This window comes from Larus michahellis, chromosome 1 (assembly GCF_964199755.1).
Source record: "Larus michahellis chromosome 1, bLarMic1.1, whole genome shotgun sequence".
In the NCBI taxonomy this organism is placed as follows: domain Eukaryota; kingdom Metazoa; phylum Chordata; class Aves; order Charadriiformes; family Laridae; genus Larus; species Larus michahellis.
In genome coordinates this window covers 141,274,192-141,294,693 of record NC_133896.1, presented here as the reverse complement: position 1 = coordinate 141,294,693, position 20,502 = coordinate 141,274,192, and the positions used below count along the sequence as shown (strand labels likewise).

The 20,502-nt window shown below is 38.9% G+C and overlaps 1 protein-coding gene and 1 non-coding gene across 5 annotated transcripts in view; both read left to right on the top strand.

Annotated features, from left to right (window-relative positions):
• The window catches only part of FRMPD4 (FERM and PDZ domain containing 4), a 304,950-nt gene that overhangs the window by 95,908 nt on the left and 188,540 nt on the right, over positions 1-20,502 (top strand). The gene's annotated exons all lie outside the window — the stretch shown is intronic.
• Positions 10,714-10,820, top strand: LOC141738129 (U6 spliceosomal RNA). The gene has a single exon (XR_012585308.1). It is a non-coding gene; the product is annotated as a U6 spliceosomal RNA (small nuclear RNA).

The window sequence follows — 20,502 nt, the reverse complement described above, 5'->3', positions numbered from 1 at the left end:
TAGCTGTAGTGGTGGATTTGGATTTGACATAGCTTTAGGACAAATGGGTAAAATAAGTCCACCTGAAGAAATATGTCTGCTTGTGCCCTTCTGACATGAAATCACTGTACTTTTGTGGCTTGACTTGATCTATTCCTTTTTCAAAAATACGAGGATAAGATGTGCTGGAAAATAAAGCATTGGTCCACTTGAATTGTTTATTCTCTATTTATTGTAGACACTTTTGTAAAATTAATTCCTTCAGTGTCCTAGAGTTAGGGTCCTGAGAGCTTCCTGGTGGCCTTGCTCATATATGAAGAAAACCTTAGCTTTTATAGTTTTGTGGCTCATGCGAGCTACTGAAGGCATGGTAACAATAGGTACTACATCACTTTTCTCAACCTTGTATGTAGTAGCATTCAGTCAGACTCCTCTGTTTCTGTGTCTCAGTCAGTTGAGGATTATAATGACCATATAGCTGATGAGCGTTGTAACTGGTACGTTGATGAGAGTGATGCAATGCTATTCGTCCTATCGGAACCTTTCCTACAACGCTGAGGTGATATCTTTTAGTTCTTTCCTGTGAAGATACTGCCAAAATGGTGGGAAGGAGGAATATTATGCTTCCCCTACCTCATATGTGTTGTGTAAAGTGGGAGGTGGATGAACTATGGCGGATTGATGCTTCTTTCTTTTTGGCATTTTCTCCATTCCTAATCTTCATGGCCGTTTTTAGATGATGGCAACCTCTGAAATCAATCATCAAAATCCAAAGCATGGATTGTGATGAATTCTGTCCTTGCAGTGCTCCAGTATGTGCTGCTTGAATTCAGTATTGTGTGAGCAGATGGTTACAATTTACCTTTCTGGTGCTGTCTTAATAATACAAACTTATTGCGAGTATTATTAAAAAAAGAGAAAAAAAATGAGTATTTTTCTGATAGTTCAGTTGTTCCAGCTGTTTTCCTTGTTTCCATTCATGAGTTGGATTAGAGGGAAGAAGTGGCAGGGAGAGGTGGATTTCTCTGCGGAGCAGGCTGCAGACCCAGGAGCAGCACGGGGCAGTGGGGTGCCCATGCGCACAATTCCTCTTGACATTAATGGTCATTACGAATATAAAGTGAGGCTAGCATGCGGTGATTACACATGAAGAGCCAAATTATTATTGTTAATGATGATGTGTATATGTTTCAGTGAAGGCTGGATTGCTTCTAATGGGTTCTGTTTTCAGTTCCTTTGTTCTGTGTGAGGTACTTCTGGCTCCTGAGTTCTTATTTTAAATAGCATTCCCCTCTTCCGCTGTCTATGATGCATTATTCCTGGTTTCTCTCCATTGATTTATGCACTTTTATTTCTGCTGTTCCTTTTTTTTGGTGTTTCGGGGTTGGGTTTTTTTGGTTTTGTTTTTTGGCTTTTTTTTTTTTGTTCTTCAACTGTCAAAACAAGTATCATATTTTCACATGTATGGCTTGCATCATATATAACCTATGTAAACCAAGGGAACTGGGATTTTAGAGGAGGGATGGAAGAGGAGGAAAAACATTCCTGCTGCTGGGGCTGAGTGTGCCTGGGCGGTTGGGAAGGTGTGACCACAGCAAGGGGGCTGCTCTGAGCGGGGTCCAGCTGGGAGGAAGGATTTTGAGCTCTCATTCAAGTAGTCATGTCCTGGATGGCACCCACAGTTGTACTGGATTCACCAGGTGCAGCAAAGGAAAATCTCCTGGGAGTGGTGAGATTTGTTTACTGTTTTATTGATATATCATGTGATTCCACCATATGTATGGTATGATTTAGATGTATACTGCTGACGAGACAAATGGCCAAGCTCTTTCTCCTCCTTCTCCTTCTCTTCCTCCCTAGCTCCTGGCTGTGTTTCCTTGGACCAGTTTGTTGACTCAGGAGAAAGCCAGCCCATCTCCCACCCTCCCTGGCCTCCCCTTCTACATCCTGTGTTGACACCCTGCCCCCCCCACCCCCCCCACCCCCCGCCGCCATCCTTCAGTCATGTATGGCATGGCTGCATGATTGCTGAATTCAACGCAAGGGAGGGCTGCCCAAAAGCCACCTTTTGGTGGCTTTCTGAGTTGTGTAAAATTTAACACAGGAGTCCGCACCCTCAGCCTCTGACTTGGGTACCACATGCTGCTGTGTCCGAGTTCATTGCAAGGAGGGCATGCAGTGATCAGATGGGATCTCGGCTGAAAAATGGAAGTTTGCCTGCTGTCTAGCAAAAAGGTTTGTGAAGCGGGTATAATCATCAGTGTGCCTCTATGCCTAGAAAAGCTCCTCACCACACTCAGGAAGACCTTAGCAAGTCTGATTCACTGATAGATGACAGGCCTTATTTATGCTCTTCCTACCCTTCTGTTCCTCTCTGAGTTTCTGTATTTGGCAATCCAGCCTGAGATACCCTCTGGGATGCTTCCCACCCTGCCTTCTAATGATGCTAATGGTGAAAATGCATGACAGGTGATGTTTGGATGTTAGCTTGCTCATGGCAAAGAAAAGAGTATGAGCAGCCAAGCTTAAAACACTTACCATTTAAAAAAGAAAAAAAAAATCTGAATGTTTCTGAATGTTTCATCTGGAGACAAAGATATAGCTGTTACATTAGAAGAGTTTGCAAAAAACCCTAAGACTAAAAAGAAAAATAACGAAAAGTTCTGCTGGTTTTGGTCGGTCTTCCCCATGGACGGAGCCCCAATATGCTAATTGCCATGGAAGTGAAATTTGTTAGAAGTGCTGTTGGTGTGAATCTGAATGGTGTGCATTGTTCAACTTGTTAAGTGGAGCTTTCAAAGAAGAAAATAACCGGAATAGTTTACCAAGAGTAAAAAATACTATGAAATTAGTCATATGTTTCAGGGAGTCTTCATAAAGGGTAACCGTCCTCTTTAACCGGGTAAGAGAAATAAGAGCTGAGCATTTTGAACAGAAGAGGCATTTTAACATTTTATTGTTAGTTGTTTGTTTAACTTCAGTCTACATCTAACAAATCAAAGGAGGAGCCTTGTTGTGAGTTAAAGTGAAAACTTAATCTCAAAATCAGACATGTCAGTAAACCCAGAGGGATTTGCTCCCCAAGACATTTCAGAGCAACTCCACTGAGTTAATTCCATTTCTTTCCGCTTTTTCAAAGTGTTTCACTTGGAAATCAAGTGGGGCTTAACTCGGGCAACTCCAGTTTTGTGTAGTCATCACTAGTTTATCAGGCATGGACAGTACTTACCGAAAGATTTTTATTGCAGCTTTAATAAATAAAATGCCAAGCTATGTTTTTGTTGACGTTACTTTCTCAAGACTGAGAGGTTTCTAGTGGCCTTCAGGCAACTGCTTAATTTACCTTATGCACATTATAGTATTAAAACAACTATCTCCATCTCTGAAAGGAGGTAGAGATTAAAGGCCAGGAATAGCTGGCATAGCAGTTAGTTTGTGCTGATACTTTATTTTGGCAACTACCAGCTTTTTGACAGCATTTAATATTTGCACCTGTTCTTAATAGGGCATTAGTTTATATGTTTTCAGTAAAGATTTCCTTTCTTTAGTCACAAAAGGAGGAAATGTTAACATTGTGTTTATTTGTTCTTTCGGTTGTTTCTTGGTTGTGCTAAAAGATGTGCGTGCAGTGCAGGAGAGAAGGACGTCGGGTACAGAACTGGGTGGGAAGGGACTGCACAACTCAGAGAAAAGTGTCCGGATTTGGTCCATAGGGCAGAGGGAGATAATTATGGCAAGAAGAGAGAGGTGTGAGACAGTGAAAGTATGTTGGATTAGGAGCTCCTTTGGGGTAAGGAGAAGCAGAAGGGTGCATGCATCTGCTCATGATGCATACGGTTTGGCTTTTACCCATGTATCTTAAAGTTTCATTTCAACAGAGATTTGGGTTCACTTTCAAAATGCTAAGAAACTTTAAAAACACCTACCTCTTTTTTCTTTTTCTTTCTTTCTTTTTTCTCTTTCTCTCTTTCTTTCTTTTTCCTTTTTCTTTTTTCTTTCCCTTTTCTTTCTTTTTTCTTTTTTCTTTCTCTTTTCTTTCTCTTTTTTCTTTTTCTTTCCTTTTCCTTTTCCTTTTCCTTTTCCTTTTCCTTTTCCTTTTCCTTTTCCTTTTCCTTTTCCTTTTCCTTTTCCTTTTCCTTTTCCTTTTCCTTTTCCTTTTCCTTTTCCTTTTCCTTTTCCTTTTCCTTTTCCTTTTCCTTTTCCTTTTCCTTTTCCTTTTCCTTTTCCTTTTCCCTTTCTTTTCTCTTTCTTTTCTCTTTCTTTTCTCTTTCTTTTCTCTTTCTTTCCTCTTTCTTTCCTCTTTCTTTCCTCTTTCTTTCCTCTTTCTTTCCTCTTTCTTTCCTCTTTCTTTCCTCTTTCTTTCCTCTCCTTTTTCTCTTTCTTTCCTTTCCTTTTTCTCTTTCTTTCCTTTCCTTTTTCTCTTTCTTTCCTTTCCTTTTTCTCTTTCTTTCCTCCTCTCCCTTTCTTTTTTCTTTCTTCCTTTTTTTTTTCTCTCATTTCTCTCTTTTTTCTGGTTTTTTGTTTGTTTGGTTTTTTTTTTTTTTTTTTTTTTTTCTTCTTCAAAGTACTTTGCAACTGTGAGTTTCTTTTAGGTATACTGTTTGTAGAATGCGAATCCTGAACCTTCACATCTGCAGTGCAGACCTCTGACAGCATGAGGAAAAGAAGCAATTTTGATCATCTTGGGGAGCCAAGTGCTAGAAAGAAGCTTGATATATTGTTTCTTTGTGTTAAAACTGCTTGGTACGTAATAGCAAAATAATGGAGACCAGGACCCGAGTTTGAGCTTTAGGTCTGGGAGGGGAGTGTTTTCTGTAGGTTAGTGATAAAACAGCCAAAAAAGAATTACCTTGCATGATCAGTCCAAGAGTCTGTTAATTTATTGGCTTGGCAACAGTTGCATAGAGGTGCTACATGGGTGGGATAAAATTGCTTTCGTTTATAGGAAAGGATGAGAAACCATTGCTGTAAATAAAAGGCAAAGAGGAACCTAGAAACACAGTTAAAGCTCTGTTAAAAAGAGGCAGAAGCACAGATTTTCTGTCTTGCTTCCGAAAGAAAGATGAGGTGCGATCTAGTTGGAGTGATGACATTTAATTAAAATTGAGCATTCATGAGAAGCAAAAGTATGATTTTGTTGTTGGGGTTTTTTTCTGTAGATTTTCAGGTGGAAGCATACGTATGGTCATTGAAGCCTTCTGGCGAAGCTTTCCAGTATTTGGATTCAAATTAGTGCTGGTTGCAGTTCTCATAATTTTCTGTTAGAAAGAATGATAACAAGGCTTATAATAAAAAGGGGAAAAGATACAGGATAATATCACACAGCAAAGATGGTACTTGTTTGGTTTTTTTGTTGTGATTGTGGATTTTGGTGGGTTTTTTTCCTAGTTGCTTTAATAATTTATTCAGTGAATGTTACGAGTCTGGGATTAAGGAACAAAATATTGGCAACTGCAGAGATCGACCCCACTTCTGATTCACTCCCAGGAATGAGTACTCGTTTTGTTCTCAAGTAACCGCCTGGTACACCAAGTTAACATCTCTTGCCTGGTGTAGTTGCAAGAGTGCCCTACGGAAATGACACTATACCTTTCCTAAACAATAACAGAGCTGGCATACAACGCACGAATGAGTTATTCTTAAATCCACCCATGCTCACAGTATTAAAATGCCAAGCCAGGTTCGGACTTAAATACTTGGTCTCATTTTTTATTTTAGTTGTATAGTTACGGTCTTAGAGAGTTAGTAACTAAGTTAATGATGAATATTTTATGGAAAAAAAAAAAAACCTATTGTATTTCAGAAATTATGCTTGACTAATCCAAATGCAGTGTTACTATGTAGGCAGAAGGCAAATGCTGGTTCACTCATCTCACATGGTCTGAGACTGTAATGAGTCAAAGTATCATAGATTCATAGAATGGATACTTCCTCCATACGCCCCAAGTCCCCTTGTCCTGAATCTCCCAGCTGTGCTTAATCTTGAAGATCAGTGGATTATTCAATTGCCTTTCTTTTGGCAAAGATTAGTTTAAAAAGCTTCAAAAAGCCATCTTCTTGACAAAGCAAAGTTTGAAGCTGGCTTCAGAGAGCATCTTCCAGATGGAAGCAGGTGGGCCGCTGTTCCCGTGTCTTGGACACATGGGACACATTTTTTGAGTTAGTGTTGTGTTGGGATAGCTGTTGGAATCAGGCTAGGAAAGGTTTCCTACCACTGCTTTATGTGTTTGCATCTTCTTGTGTGAGTTCCGGGTCCTGGCCATTTTATTTTCTGAATTTTTGCTTGAAGGATAACATCAAGATTGAAACTTTCTGTTACTACTAAGTAAAAGTATAATTAATATAGGCCTAATGCTTTGGCAAGGGAAAAAATATCCCCAAACCAGATGCTGGTGCTAATTGGACACTGAATCGCTTCAAATCATTCATTAGCCTGTAGGTACATTGTTCCCAATCACCTGCAGTTTCATTTCAGTCAGAAAGTGATAAGATAATCTTTTTTTAATTAAGGTGGCAATATAAATTAACCTGTCAATAAATGACATTAACTTTTTAAGCAGCGCAGTTACAAGTGGATGGATTCGTAGCACTGTTACTTAGCCAAAAGAGAAATATTGGATCCAGTGCTGAGTTGTTAAATACTAATGAATAATTTATTTAATGAATTTTGTCTTCCTCTGTTCGTGGTGTGACTGGCAGAGCACCAGTCTTCTCCAAATGTTCCAATGTTCAGAATTACTCCAATTTTTGAGGCCTTATTGCTTTGATTTGCTACCCAGGTTGCTAACTCCTTTGCCGTATTCTGGGCTAGATAAATACCTTATCTGTTACCTTCTCTGATCTGTCTGAGAACCATTTTTGTATTATAGGTTTTGGTGGGAATACGTATTGGTAATTAGTTTTTAAATTTAGTTTCTGTGGAAGCTTAGCATGTGTGGTGTTCTTTAAACCTAATTGTGTAAATGATCATGAAAGTGAATGCGCAGTGGCTCAGACATCAAAGAGAATTAAAAATATATTGAACTGCAGAAATATTTTATACTGTATTTGGTTGGATTCAGGTTATTATTCTCTTTTACAAGATTAATAGAACTTTTGGAAGAAAAGTGAACTGTCTCCAAAAGCATTACTGGAAGAAAATTGGCTTCCAGTGCATATCTAGTGTAAAGAAATATGTAATAAAATTATTTCCAAGATTTATAAGCGCTTGTACTAGAGGAGTAAAAGCTGTAGGTCCAGCTGTTTATTACTGAACTGTCGATTGCTGAACCAGCATTCTTCAGAAGATGCTCTGCATGTGTAGTATTTTTTGACCAGATTTAAAAACAAAACAAACACTATGAAGTATTCTGGTGTGCTGGGCTGCAGAGAAAATGAAGTTCAGAGTCCGTGGAAGGGGGAGCTCTATTGGGATGGGGCTTTTTGCTGGAAGTGTTGCTGAGATCTGAAGAGATAATCATGAGGCGTATATGGAGTTGATGAGCATCATTGCTGCTCTAGTTCATGGGCTGCTGCTGTATTTTAAGCTCATGTGCTCCTGCTGCTGGCTTGCCCCATGCCCTGCAGTAATCTGGTTTGCAGGAAGACTCTTGACATTTTATGAATCTGTTTTGTGCTTATTTTTCTCTTTGTCTGTCATCTTCTGACATTTGCACACGATTTAAAATTGTGACAGCGCTGTCCTTATATCTTGCTACATCATCTGCTTCTTGAAGGCTACCAAATCTGCTTCTGCTGGAAGAGATTTTGTTGTGTCTTTTTTCTCTCACCCTGTAGCAGACAGTTAAGTTTGGAGGTTGTTACTGAGGTCTGAGGAGATGGTTTTTCGTTTCTAAATGTGAAAGAAGGGGGCACATGCAGGAGCTCATGTATAGACTTGGGCAGAGGCAGGAGAAAAAAGGCTTTGGTATTCATTGCTGGACCTCCGCTGGGAGCGGCTGTGGGACGGAGGTCAAAATATTTCAAGTGCAAATGTGGCTTGCGTAGTCCCTGAACACAGATTGTTTGACTTACCTGGTCTGTCACAGACAATAGCTTTTATCTGGTCTTTAAAATCAATTGGTGCAATAATGTTTATGGCACACTGGCATTTACTGAAGGTCTCTGTCCTGTAGGAAACCAGGACCCAGGTCCTGAATGTACATGCTTTGAGCAGTCAATTATTTGATAGCTGGCCTTTTTCCTGCTAACTGTTTCCATGACGTTGTATGTGGTGTTACCCACAGGCATATTGGGATGTTGAAGTGGAATTTTTTTTAATTACTATTTTTGATTGATTTGAGAGGGCGTGGGGGGGCATGAGGATCTACTAGTGAAGATTAAAGAAAAACAAAACAAAACCACACCACAAAACCCCAAGCCACAATGATCTGAACAGTGTGATTCAGTTGCATTTATTCTCCCTTTGTAAAATATAATAATTACTTTTTGATTCTTTTTTCCTGTCTGAATAATTGCATTTTGTACTCGAATGTGTGTTCTTCTGAATTACTCACTTCTTAATGGACTTCCTGCTTAACTGCTTGTCTTCTTCTGTGCCCTTCATAGTAACATAAACGTTTGTATTTTTCTCCTGATCCCTACTTTTTGTATATTCTCCTACAGTTCGTACATTTCAGCAGTGCTTCGAGCTCCCACTTTGTTTTGACTGAGTTCAGGATAGGTACCAAAGGCTGTTGATTTTCTGTCAGTTGGCAGTTTCACCTCTTTTAAGGAAGACTAGGCAAACTCTACGTTACTGTATAATACTGTAGCAGTGAGGGCAGGAGAAGAACTAATATTGCTCAGGGACTTCCAAAGGATCTGTAGCCTTGAGGAAAATGTGGATTAAATAAAACAATTTTTTTTATTTATTTTCTTTTTTTTTTACATTTCTAGTGGTGCTGTGACTCACCAGGAGGTGAGAAAATAAGTTGATTTTCCTTCAGCCTCTTGCTTTGCTTAGGTTGTGGAATGGTAAGTAGAAGATTAAAGGTTGGCCGGTGTGGAGTTTCATCCTAAGTGGAGGAAGCTGCTCTCAGCTCAAAAAAGCAGAGAGCTGTCTGTCTTCTCAGGGGGAAACACTTCACTAGATTTTGTGCTCAGATGGGAGCAAACCTGGTTGCCTAGAACTGAGGTAGTCTGAACATCAAAAAATGCTTAACTTGACAGAGTGGTCTTCTCTCCCTCTCTGGCAAAAAGATACTCTTATAAATTTAAATTAGTACCATTTTAGCATCAGAAAAGAAAAGGAGTTCATAGTTGGTTTCTGCACTTGTGAACATGAGTGCAAAACTATTTTCTTAGCATCAGGCACAGGTTTGTGTGCTGTGTGGAGAGGTAGCTGTGTGCTGGTCTGCCGTCAGCCCCTTTTTCATCTGTCTGTTGCTATCGACAGGCCAATTGTAAGAGTCTCCACTTCTACTGATTTTATTTTTCAAGTGTGCAGCTTGTCTGGTCTACCTGTTAGGGATTTTAATCTTGAAAACCAAAATCTTTTCAGTAGGAGAGCTTGGGTGTACTTTGAGCTGCATATGCCTAAATGAAGGTTTGTGGCTTTGGTGGATGGGATGCGTTTTGGTCATTCATGATTGATTTAGTTGCCAGTCTGGAGTTACTAAATGAATGGAAGTTCTCTGAAAGAGAGACAATGCCAACAGTCAAGTGCCTATTCTGAGCTTGCTCATTATGCCAGACAACAAAAATGTTGTGAAGATGCATAACACTTGCATTGTGATTAGTTGCATCACTTATTTATGTTCTGCAAAATAAACACATTTAGATGGCTGACCATGATAAGCACTTCAAGAAGTAATGGTCTTTAAGTGTCAGCAAAGACACAATTAAGCTGAATGTTGAAAAGATCTTCACAGCTGTGAGTACAGTTAATCAATGAAGTGGGTTCTGGGAAAAGCCAGTGATGTTCCACATCAGTCCTATATTTTTGGGTCCAGGAAGAATGTAATTAATATCCTACTGAAGGTGGTGGAGATCAGCCTTCTGAACCTCAATGGGGACAGCAACCATCCATTAACCCACTGCCTCTGAAGCCTTTTGGGGAGCTGCTGTGCTGTAACCCTGCTGGGGACAGGGACAGGGTGGGTTAATTCACAAGGTGACATGTTTTTGTCATTCATAGGAAGAAGGATTGCTAATAGGAAGTTGGTGATAGTGTGTTCAGCAGTGACATAGTCCACAGTGGCATGGCAGTCATGGTACAAATCATAGAATGGTTCAGGTTAGAAGGGACCTTAAAGATCATCTAGTTGCAACCCCCCTGCCATGGGCAGGGACACCTCCCACTACACCGGTGGGTTGCTCAAAGCCCCATCCAGCCTGGCCTTGAACAGTTCCAGGGATGGGGCATCCACAACATTCTCTGGGCAACCTGTTCCAGTGCCTCACCACCCTCACAGTAAAGAATTTCTTCCTAATATCTAAATCCTTGGGCTCTTTGTTAATAAGAGGAAATGTTGTTTTCCACAAGAAGTTTTATGCTACTGTGTTTTAGCTATGAATGCCTTGATCTTCAGAGCATTGTGAGCCTGTATGTTACAGCCATAGTTACATACCTTAATTGCTTCATCTCCTGTTTTTACGAACACTGGTGGTAAATTGATCAAACTCTGAGGTTTCACTTTCTGCATGGTGGGTAAGATGACGGAATGAGCCCCAGACAGGCTGCTGTCATCTGAGCAGGTCTGCTAATTTGGGGTTATTGGAAAGGGACAGGAGACATCCAGTGGATATCCAATTGTGCTCGCTTTGGCAGCACATACACTAAAATTGGAATGATACAGAGAAGATTAGCATGGCCACTGCGAAAGGATGACAAGCAAATTTGTGAAGCGTGCCATGTTTTTGTGTAGTGGTCACGGCACCAAGCCCGTCAGGGTTCAATGAGCATCTAGATGACGCTCTTATGGTTTAGTGTTAGGTAGTCCTGTGAGGAGCAGGGAGTTGGACTCGATGGTCCTTATGGGTCTCTTCCAACTCAAGATATTCTCTGATTCTATGATTCTTACGAACGGCAGGGGAAGCGAAAAGAGAAAGAAGTCAAGTTGGCAGACAGCGAGGTACAAGGAAACCACAAAATAAAATAGAAAAGAAGAAATCACATAGCAAAAGGAGGGGTTGGAAAGACTAGGAGAAGTGATGGAGAATGATATTAAATGATGAAGGAAATTAAGGGTGAAGAGGAATGCAAATAAGTGAAAATCAGAGAACCAAATTGGGAGAGGAGGAGGGGAAGAAGGCAGTGATTTAGTAGTGGTACACTTTATTTAAAAAATAAAATAAATTATTGAAGTAGCATTGACAGCCGGCATCTATCTATAACAGCTGTGCAAACATGCAAAACCCTCTATTGAGAAAATTTCTAATATGCATATCAGCAGATGCTTTACTTGGAGGGCTTTATGTAAGCCATAGGCTTACTGTGTCTTATTTACTGGCCCTTTCTTTTTAAAGATAGCTTGGGGACAGTGGTCTGGCAAGGTGAGGATGATGGACTTGGAAATCCTCTCTCCCATTCTATATTACTACTAATGTAAGCTGGTACTACTACTAAGTACTGCTAAGGTAAGCTGGTAGTATAGACTGGTACTGAACCTTTACTACTAGATGCAAGATTGATGCTAAATAAGTTTCTGTGCTTAAGTCCTGTGCTTCATTCCCCTGTTCTTTCCAAGAAGTTTTATAACCACTTTTATTTTGATAGAAAGTTTGGCTGGTACTTTGTTTTTTCAGACTCCAAAACCTAACATTGTTAGGCTTTTCTCCACAAAGATTAAGACCAGAAAAAACTGAGTTACAAATAAAGAAGGGTTACATTTTGCTATGTAAACTATGTATAGAGAAGAGCCATTTTTCTGGATACTCATGGTAAAGTGGAAAATCCTGACTGGTGTGAGTTACCGTAGTTCCACTGCTGATTTATGAATCAGGAACATAAGAAAGAAGTCTGTCATACCTTTTGCTTTTCAGTTGATGTATAACTAACTACTTACATCCAGCTTCTCACCTCTATTGGACTCTTATCTTGGGTAAAGTGAAGAAATAGAGTGAATGCATTATTGTCTTGAGGAACTAGATGCTTCCAAAATGTGTGTGATTTGGATAGGTATACAGTAGTAGAGTGACTTTCACTCTAACCAGTCCTATTTATGGCTAGGAAAATGCACTTGAAAGTTAAAATCTGTGGTGTTTCAGAGAGTAACATGTCTAGGTGCTGTTGAAATTCAGTGGGATTTTGATGAGTAAGTTGTTTTTTGAAATTTATGGTCCTTAAACTCACAAACAGCTGTAAATGTCGCCTTGCAAGCCTTTGTTTTGCTTTGGTTTGTGCTGTCACCTGGTCTCCTCTTCATGTTTTTGAACAATCACCCTGTAGTAAATCAGACCTGTCTGGACATGTGCCCCTAGATAGACAACCTCTATCAGAGGTATGAGAATTAATGTAGATTAATATAGATTTAAAAAATGGTGAGCTTAGTTTTCTCTGCTAGTTTAGGTTATACTTTGTATTGCCTTTTGAAGAAGTGCTTTCCAAGATCACCTTTTTGGAGAAGTCTTTGTGCAGTCCTTTCTGTTTACATTTGGTAGAGCATTCACTCTGATTTGGTCATCTTCCAGTAACAAATTTCTACGTGTATGATTGATGTTTGGGGTTATTCCTCTGAAGCATGAGAACTGGTTGGTTACTTCCCCCACCCTCTGCTCCTATATATTTTGTTAAGGTTTTGTATGAACCATCAGTACATATATTCTTGAAGTTGAGTTTTGTTGTTAACTGGGTGGCGATTATAGGCAGTCAACATAATCTTTTGAGTTTCTGCAGACAAGCATGCAGCTGGTGCTGCGTTTGGTGGAATCCTTGGTTGATACAAATAGGAAATTGTGATCTTATTCGCTTATTTGTTGTTGCACAAGATGGTATGTGACCCGGAATGAAACTGGGCCATGGCTGGGGCCCTCTGCAGAGAACAAGCATGGCTATGTGACAGAGATTGAAAGTCATGAAGGGGTTTAGTCCCTGTTTTACTTCCATTTGAGAATTAATAACAGAAAAGAGGACTGATTTAGAGGTTTTAACTCGGTTGGTTCAAGTGGGGTAAATGGAACTTGCAATAATAGAACAACTGCTGTATTGTGCACATAGGTCATGCTTCCAGTTTGAGGAACCTCTGAATAAGGTTCGAGGTGCCTCCTTATTGCACCTCTCTGCTTGTTATGACTAGAAGTAAAGCAGTTGAAAAGAGGAGTTTCCTCAGTAGGCAAAATAGAAAAGTCTTGATCTGAATACAAAACTCCTGTTACTTTTCCTAGAATTATTCAGTGAGGGACATACTAGAAAGAAGGGTGACTTCTTAGCTCAGAATAAAAATGAACAAATCAAATATTGAACTACCAGGTAGTTGACATTCTTTCAGCTCTTAGATTTTTCCCTCCTTACACGTGTCTTATCTCATATCTATAATGTTAATTAAGTTGTATTGCGGTCAGTAGCCTTCAGCAGATTTAATTTCCATCAGATGGAATGTATGTTCTTCAGTCTGTCTTCTACTTCAGATAGGGAAGAAGGGAATATTTTTATTGTCTGGGCTTTTTGTTTTTTTTTTTTAGTTTTCATTATTTTTCTTGTGTTATTGGTGGTGGGGTTTTTTTTTGTTTGTTTGTTTTTCCCTCTTGTTCATCTGGGGGGAAAGGCGGGTGTTTGATAAGTGGACGCCTTAAGTTTTCACCCAACCTCCATATCGAAAAACCACAAACCCCCCATATTTGAAGAGGCAATAATTAACTTGCAGCAATTTGTTTCAAATAGGAACAAACAGGGAACTGGCTGATAGTGAAAAGCACTAATAGGTGATTAAATGTTGAATAAGCAAAAATATGAAAGTTGCACTGCTACGTAGAATGCCCTTGATGATCTGTTTCCCCACCAGGTAGGCATTTCCTTAAAAGAGTATGGAGGTACAGTGCACATGGAATCAGCAACTCTGCCTATACGGAAGGAAGATACTTTAATTCTTCATTGGAAGTGTGAACCGCAATCAATAAAATGGGGGGGGGGGGAAAGCTACCAAATGAAAGTGTAGGAGGACTGGTTGTTCAGCAAACACTTATGCACTTAACTACCTTAGGTGTAACTAACTAACCATATGAGCCTTTGCCAACATGAGTATATATTGCATAAAAACTCAGGATGAAGCCAGAAGGTAGAAAAATTAAATCTTGGTTCATGCAAGAATAGCTCGTAGTTTATTACTCTGCCTTTCAATTTGAAAATGCTATATTTATGTTTATGATCTATAATTAACATAATTCTCTGGAGAGCATTACTTTGTCATAGCTTAAGCTTCCAAAATTGTGTCCTTAAATTTACAATTTTTCTGGAATAGAGTTGCCTTGGTTTTGCCTTTGTCTGGAGATGCTCTTATTGCAGATTCCATTGGAGATTAAACAGAAAGAAATGAGGTTTCTTGTCTTTATTTCCAAAAAAAAGGCGGATTGCTGTCTTTACATGATGTTATCTTCTTTTCTCCACTAAAAAGATAAGTACATAATGGAATGGCATCAACAATGGTAGATAGAATAGAAGGACTCTGAGAAAAACTTCCACAATATTTTCTTTTTAGAATCTTACTCCACTGCTGAATGTTACATTTTTAAGGCTTCATTTTATTGAACTTTTATGGTTCTAACAAAGACGATAGTGATTAGTGAAAGACACGGCCATAGACAGCACTTTTCTTGAACTCAATGTTTCCAAGACATTTTCATTTAGAATGGCAGCATGTCTGTCTCATTACTTGTATCGTGCGTTTTCATTATGACTAGGAAGAATAACCTTTTCCTTCCTTGCTGTCTTGGAATGGAAGATCTTTGCAACAGAGACTTCTTTCCTTATGGTGTACAACGCAATTACTGTGTGGAGAATGCTCCTGAAATATAAATAATGTATCGATAGGAACTGTAGAACCATGTAGGTGGAGGACAAGAAAAACTGAATGTTTGCCAGGCTCTTTTATTATTTATCAAAGCTGGTGAAATCGAGTTGTCACAGCCCAAGATACTCAAGGATCTCAGTAAAAGCTATTCCTTTTGTAAAGTTTCTTTAACTAAAAATTACAGTTGCACTAGTAATTTTCTTTAAAGGATTGCAGGCTCTAGGAAGTTGGTTATAGTTTTGTCGTTTGCTTTTTGTTTCTTGTTTGTTTGGGTTTTTAGAATAGATCTTAACCTATACATTTTTGCTGACAAGTTCAGAAATTATAGATTTCTGCCACATGAAGCTCTGATACAATAGACAGCATAACTATTTTTAGTTAAAAACTTGTTTGTATTTTTAATTAAACTACCAGGTTTTCCTCTGGGGATCATAGAGCTAGTTTATAAAATAGACTTAGCTTTAGGATGTTTGAAAATCCATGCCCTTAATGCTTTTGGATTCCAAAATAGTTTTAAAATCTGATTGTTAATAACCAGAAAGTTAGCTGTATGCAATGTTAGCAGAATATTTTTTTTATGTCAGTATTGCACGTCAGGGCTTGGAGTGGCAGTGTTGATTATTTTTAAAATTGCCCCAATTGGCTTATAATGCACGTGTGATATATAGTGTTCCCATAGAGTACTGAACGTAAATACAAGTGTACAGATAGCATGTGGCCATAAAAGAAGTAGAATGGTTGCAGGTATGTTGAGACACGCCAGTAAGAAGAAAGAGAGCCCTGTAATAAAATCTCATTGAGGATGCAGAGAGTATCTTTCAGCATTAGGCATTCTCCTCATGTTTCACGTAAATGCATCCTCCTCTCACGAGAGGATGAACGGTGCATTTGCACTGGCTCATTCAAATTGAATGTTCGTAAAAGAGTCTTGAGAAAACATTGAACAATCTGGTATTTTTTAAAGACAGGAGAAAGGTTAAGCTGTCTGCTGTTTAAACTGCTGTTTATTGGATATTTATTTGCTGACCGTGTGCATTGAAGGTGGTGAAAGCATCATTGGCAAGATTTCGGATGGCTGCATAGCACAGGTCAGGATTACATCAAACTAAGGCTGTTTTTACAATAAAGTTTAGATCTTCATAAGTAACTCAGTGTGTTGTTTTTATATCTGAGGATAGTTAGATTGTATTTTGCTGGCAGATAAAAGAGGGTAGGATGTGCCTTCTCTGTGTCCTTTCCCTTTCTCTCTCTGTTTGACAGCACTGCAGCTTTAACTTTGCTGAGAGCTGTAGTAAATGCGAAAGTAGATAACAGCATTTACTAACCAGAACATTTATTAAAAATAATTAAAAATAGACTTCACTATAAATGTTTTGTTTCTATTATTTTGTTTGCGCTTTCAAAAATAGCGTAGAGCTCACTGAACCCAAACTTGCCAATTTTCTCTTTAATGCACTGAGTGGCTGCGTGGAGGAGAGTCAGAGTCACTCTTTTAGGCGAAGCACAGCATTATCTTGCAGTGCCTTAGGCATATTTTAAAAGCATCACCAGTTAATTATAGAAAGAAGAAGTAAGGCTATACGTGCACACTAGATTTAATCTTGCATTGTTCTCACAGTGAAGAGATTTATAAGAACCAAGGAATTTTTATGCTATTCCGAATTATTTGCTTAATTCTCCCACCCTGCAATATACACACACAAGACCACCATCACCTACGTATATAGATGAATATCAGAATTAATGCCTTCACTATTTCAGCAGGGCATCTGTTTAACAGTGTCTTAAACATTAAGGAAAGTCTTGTGTTATAAACGCTCCTGAGGTGTTGGCTTTTTTTCCTTCTCTATCTCTGCATGCCCGCTCTCTCTCTGTTTTTATTTTCTTTCTTTTTTGAAGGCACCCTTTTCAGGGCTTTAATGCTGATTTATTATTTTTATTATTTCTGTATTTATTTTTCCCTGTATTTCTCAAAGATAGAATAAAATGTCTTGGAAGACAACTATGAAACCTTGTGTTCCTGGATGTGAAGTCTTGCTTGTTTAGTGAAAGTAGTCTGCAATGTTTGCTCAAGGGAGTTGTCGCCCTGAGAAAATGTTCAAAATAAGAGTGAATTACTTAAAAAATCAGTGTGTGTATGTATTTTATATGTAAATATATGCTACAGACATGGTGTCAAGAGCTGGTTTTGATTGGTCTATGTGAAAGAGACATGTATAGTAGTTGTGTGAGTGGCACTGTCTTCAGCTGGCTTAGACATTCTTCCGTGGGCATTTTGGATCAGAGATTCCTATAGGAATAACATGCTCTCACATGCAACTAACCTGGGGGCTGACTGCTCCGTTTGGATGATTTACTGTAGAGCTGCTGTATGCGATGACATGTTCTTTATGTGCTTGGACAATTTGATTGCATTAGTGGTCTTGGGTGCATGGCAGAAGCCAAGTGGTCCTGCTGTCATTACTGGTAGAAAACTATGCATCAGTAAGTAAACTTATGAAGGCTATATAGCATTTCAGTACTGGAATGTGGTTTTGGTTTGGATTTTTTTGGAACAGGAAAAACAGTATTGCACTGGGTTGTGTGTGTGTGTACTGTATAGACTGCAGTGACACTGGAAATCAGAGTAAGCCTGGAATCATATGACTGTAAAATATGCTCCAGACCTTGGTAAATGCTTTCTGTGAGTTTCCCAAGTATCTGTTAAATAGGTTTCCAGAAGGCGTGGTTTGATTATATGTTTGCATGAAAGTGTTAAGTGAGCAGCACACAGTTTATTCAGTCCCACAAAGATTTGTTCCAACACTCTCCCCTGCTACCTCTGTTTCAGCAGCTTGTTGTGAAAACCCTAGATGTTACGTTCAGCTTCCAGTGAAAGAGGCTGCTATGGAAAAAGGCACGACATGAAGCCTACTGAATTATTACGGTCCAAGGGATGGCTTTGTTGCCCCCATAATTATCAGATGCTCTGGATTTGACTATGTTTGTTGCTTGGTGCAGAATGACGGGCAACTGTGTAATGTGCCAGTGTTTGTGGTGGTGAAAAGAAGTGATGCCAGTTGAGACTTGCACCACTTCCAGTACTGGTTGAAAGGCTGAAAGATACTGTTTCCTAGACTGGACAACCTCTTCCTATCCCATACGCACAGTGCCTCTTGAGTGCATTCAATCTTACGCTGTTAAATTCATGTAAGTTTGGAGGGGATGCCTGTTTTTGGTTGTTGTTGTTGTAGTTTTGGGGGTTTTTGTTTGTTTTGGTGGTGGTGTTTTTTGTTTTTTTTTTTTTAATCAACCCATTTTATATTCTTTGAAAACTGGGAGTAGAACCCCAGTATTATCTTAAATATTAATTAACTTTCAGTACCAGAAGATAGCTTCTTGTTCTTCTGAAATCTGATGATTAATGCTTTTGTTTACTTCTGAGGGATACGTTGTTTGTCATGTCACCACTGAAGTCCCGTTCCTTCACCAAAATGGGTGTTGTTGGCTTTGCACAGGCAGACGGTTCCTTTTTGCTTGTCCAGAATCCAAATAGAGAATGGAGTTTAAAATTTGAATTAACCTTTGAACAGTATTTAACAATTAAATCTTAACACTGAATTTCAGTAAATTAGAATTATTCCTTTCTTCTGACTACTTGTAAAAAAGACGAAGATGATGACATACCATTTTTCTGCAATAGCATTAATTAGCTTTTTCTTCTGATAAGCTCAGAGAGCTCTAATTCTGAAATAATAAAAAACTAACCAGTCAGTCAGCAGCTCTGCATGTCCATCTTTCACTGTTGAACACTTCAAACATTTGCATTCTAGGAGAGCTGTCAGTCAGTTCTCAATCAATATTTACAGTATTCAACTTTCTCAGAGAAGGTACAGAATATTTCCGGGTATATTATAATGTACACACCACCTGTGAGTGAGTGCAGCCTTTCACTCGTTGGTAGAGAAATGTCAGAGGGGCTGTGGGGTTGTCCCTGTATAGTTTCAGGATGGCGATAGAAGAGGTAGCCATTTATAGAGGATATGACTGAGCTGTCCCAGAGAAGACATAAACTGGTACATTAGAGAAGATGTAAAGAAAATCAGAGTTAAACTTGTTTTGGGAAGGGTTCTTCATTATCTTTTGGAAAGTGGAACTTTGCTGCTGATGCCCATGAAATTGTCCATTTATAATAGTCTGCTTTCACAGCAAGTTTATATGTTGGTGTTTGTATGCTTACATTGTAAATGCAAGTACCATGTCTGCTTCTGATGGATGCCTACTGAATACAAAGGCAGACTCCAAGGAAAAGAGTGCTCTTATGTTAAATTTAGTCAGTAGCTTACTCATTTTGCAGATGAAAAAAAAAAAAAAATCTTCACTCTTGCTGGGATGTTGAGGATAGCTGGCGACTCAGTGGTTTTCAGAAGCTCTAGTTCAGGGAAAATACAGATATTGCTAGAAAAATAATATGAAATAGTAATTTACTGAGTATTCTTAACATACACTTTTTTCCTAGTTACAATTTAGTTCAAGAAGGGAAATATTGCAAATGGAGACAATAGTAATAATTGAGGTGGTATTTGAAGTTGCTTTTTCTGTTTAAGATGGAGTAATTTGGGAAGGTTTTGGCCATTTTTCCACCCTTCCGGCAGGGAACTAGAGGTCTTTTTAAACTTGTAGATCTTGTGAAAATCTACAGCTGCATAGAGAGTAAAGGCTGAAAGTTGTGCTCGTGCTCCGAGAAAGAGTGGGCTCAGCCCTGATTCTTTCTGGTGACTGGCCAGGCAGCTTGGAGGTGTCCACAACTTGCCTTTTTGCCCAGCTATTCTCAAGGGAACCCTCTCCCTTCAAGGGAAGAGAGGTTTTTTTAGGGAAAGAAAGGTAGCTCCATGTCTGGGGACAGCTGCTTCCATGGAAGAGAGCTCCGGCGCAAGAGCCTCGGTGGTTGATGAAGATTCTTCCTTTGAGATCCTGAAGAACCATTTAGGATTGTAATTTCATTTGGTTTTAGAGTGTTACTATTACTCTGTGATGAAGAAACAAGGTCCTGGAATTGATGGACTCATATTAGACTACTGGATTGTACATTTAGTTGAGTATATGCAATGTACATCAGTCGAATTTCATTGAGGAGGATGCTATTAGAAAATGCTGGGAATGAAATTAAAGGGCAATTACAACTCAATATTTTTTTAAGTAGAGTTTTGACTAAATTGAAAGGTTATTTGTCAATGAAAGCAGGTCACTGAAGTTCATGTTCATGTGTATCAAAGGGATAAGGCTATAGGTGTCATGGAAAGTAGCAGCAATACAATGAAATTCTTGTTGCAGATCAGGTTGTCTTACATCATATTTTTCTTGGTCTTCGAAAATCCTTGGTTTTAGTCATGGTTTTTGTCTTGTTTTGTTAGACTTTTCCCCACTCAACATTTAAGATGCAGAAAATGTAAATGTCAGTTCCATATTAAGGATTAGCTTTGGGCTTGGAGAAGAAAGCATAAAGTTAATTGAAAGGTCATAAATAAATGAATGCTTTTCTTGTGCGTGTATGTGCGTACACTTCTAAAAAATCTTTTTGTAGAGAAATAAATTTTTAGTTTATAAAGAAGATCTG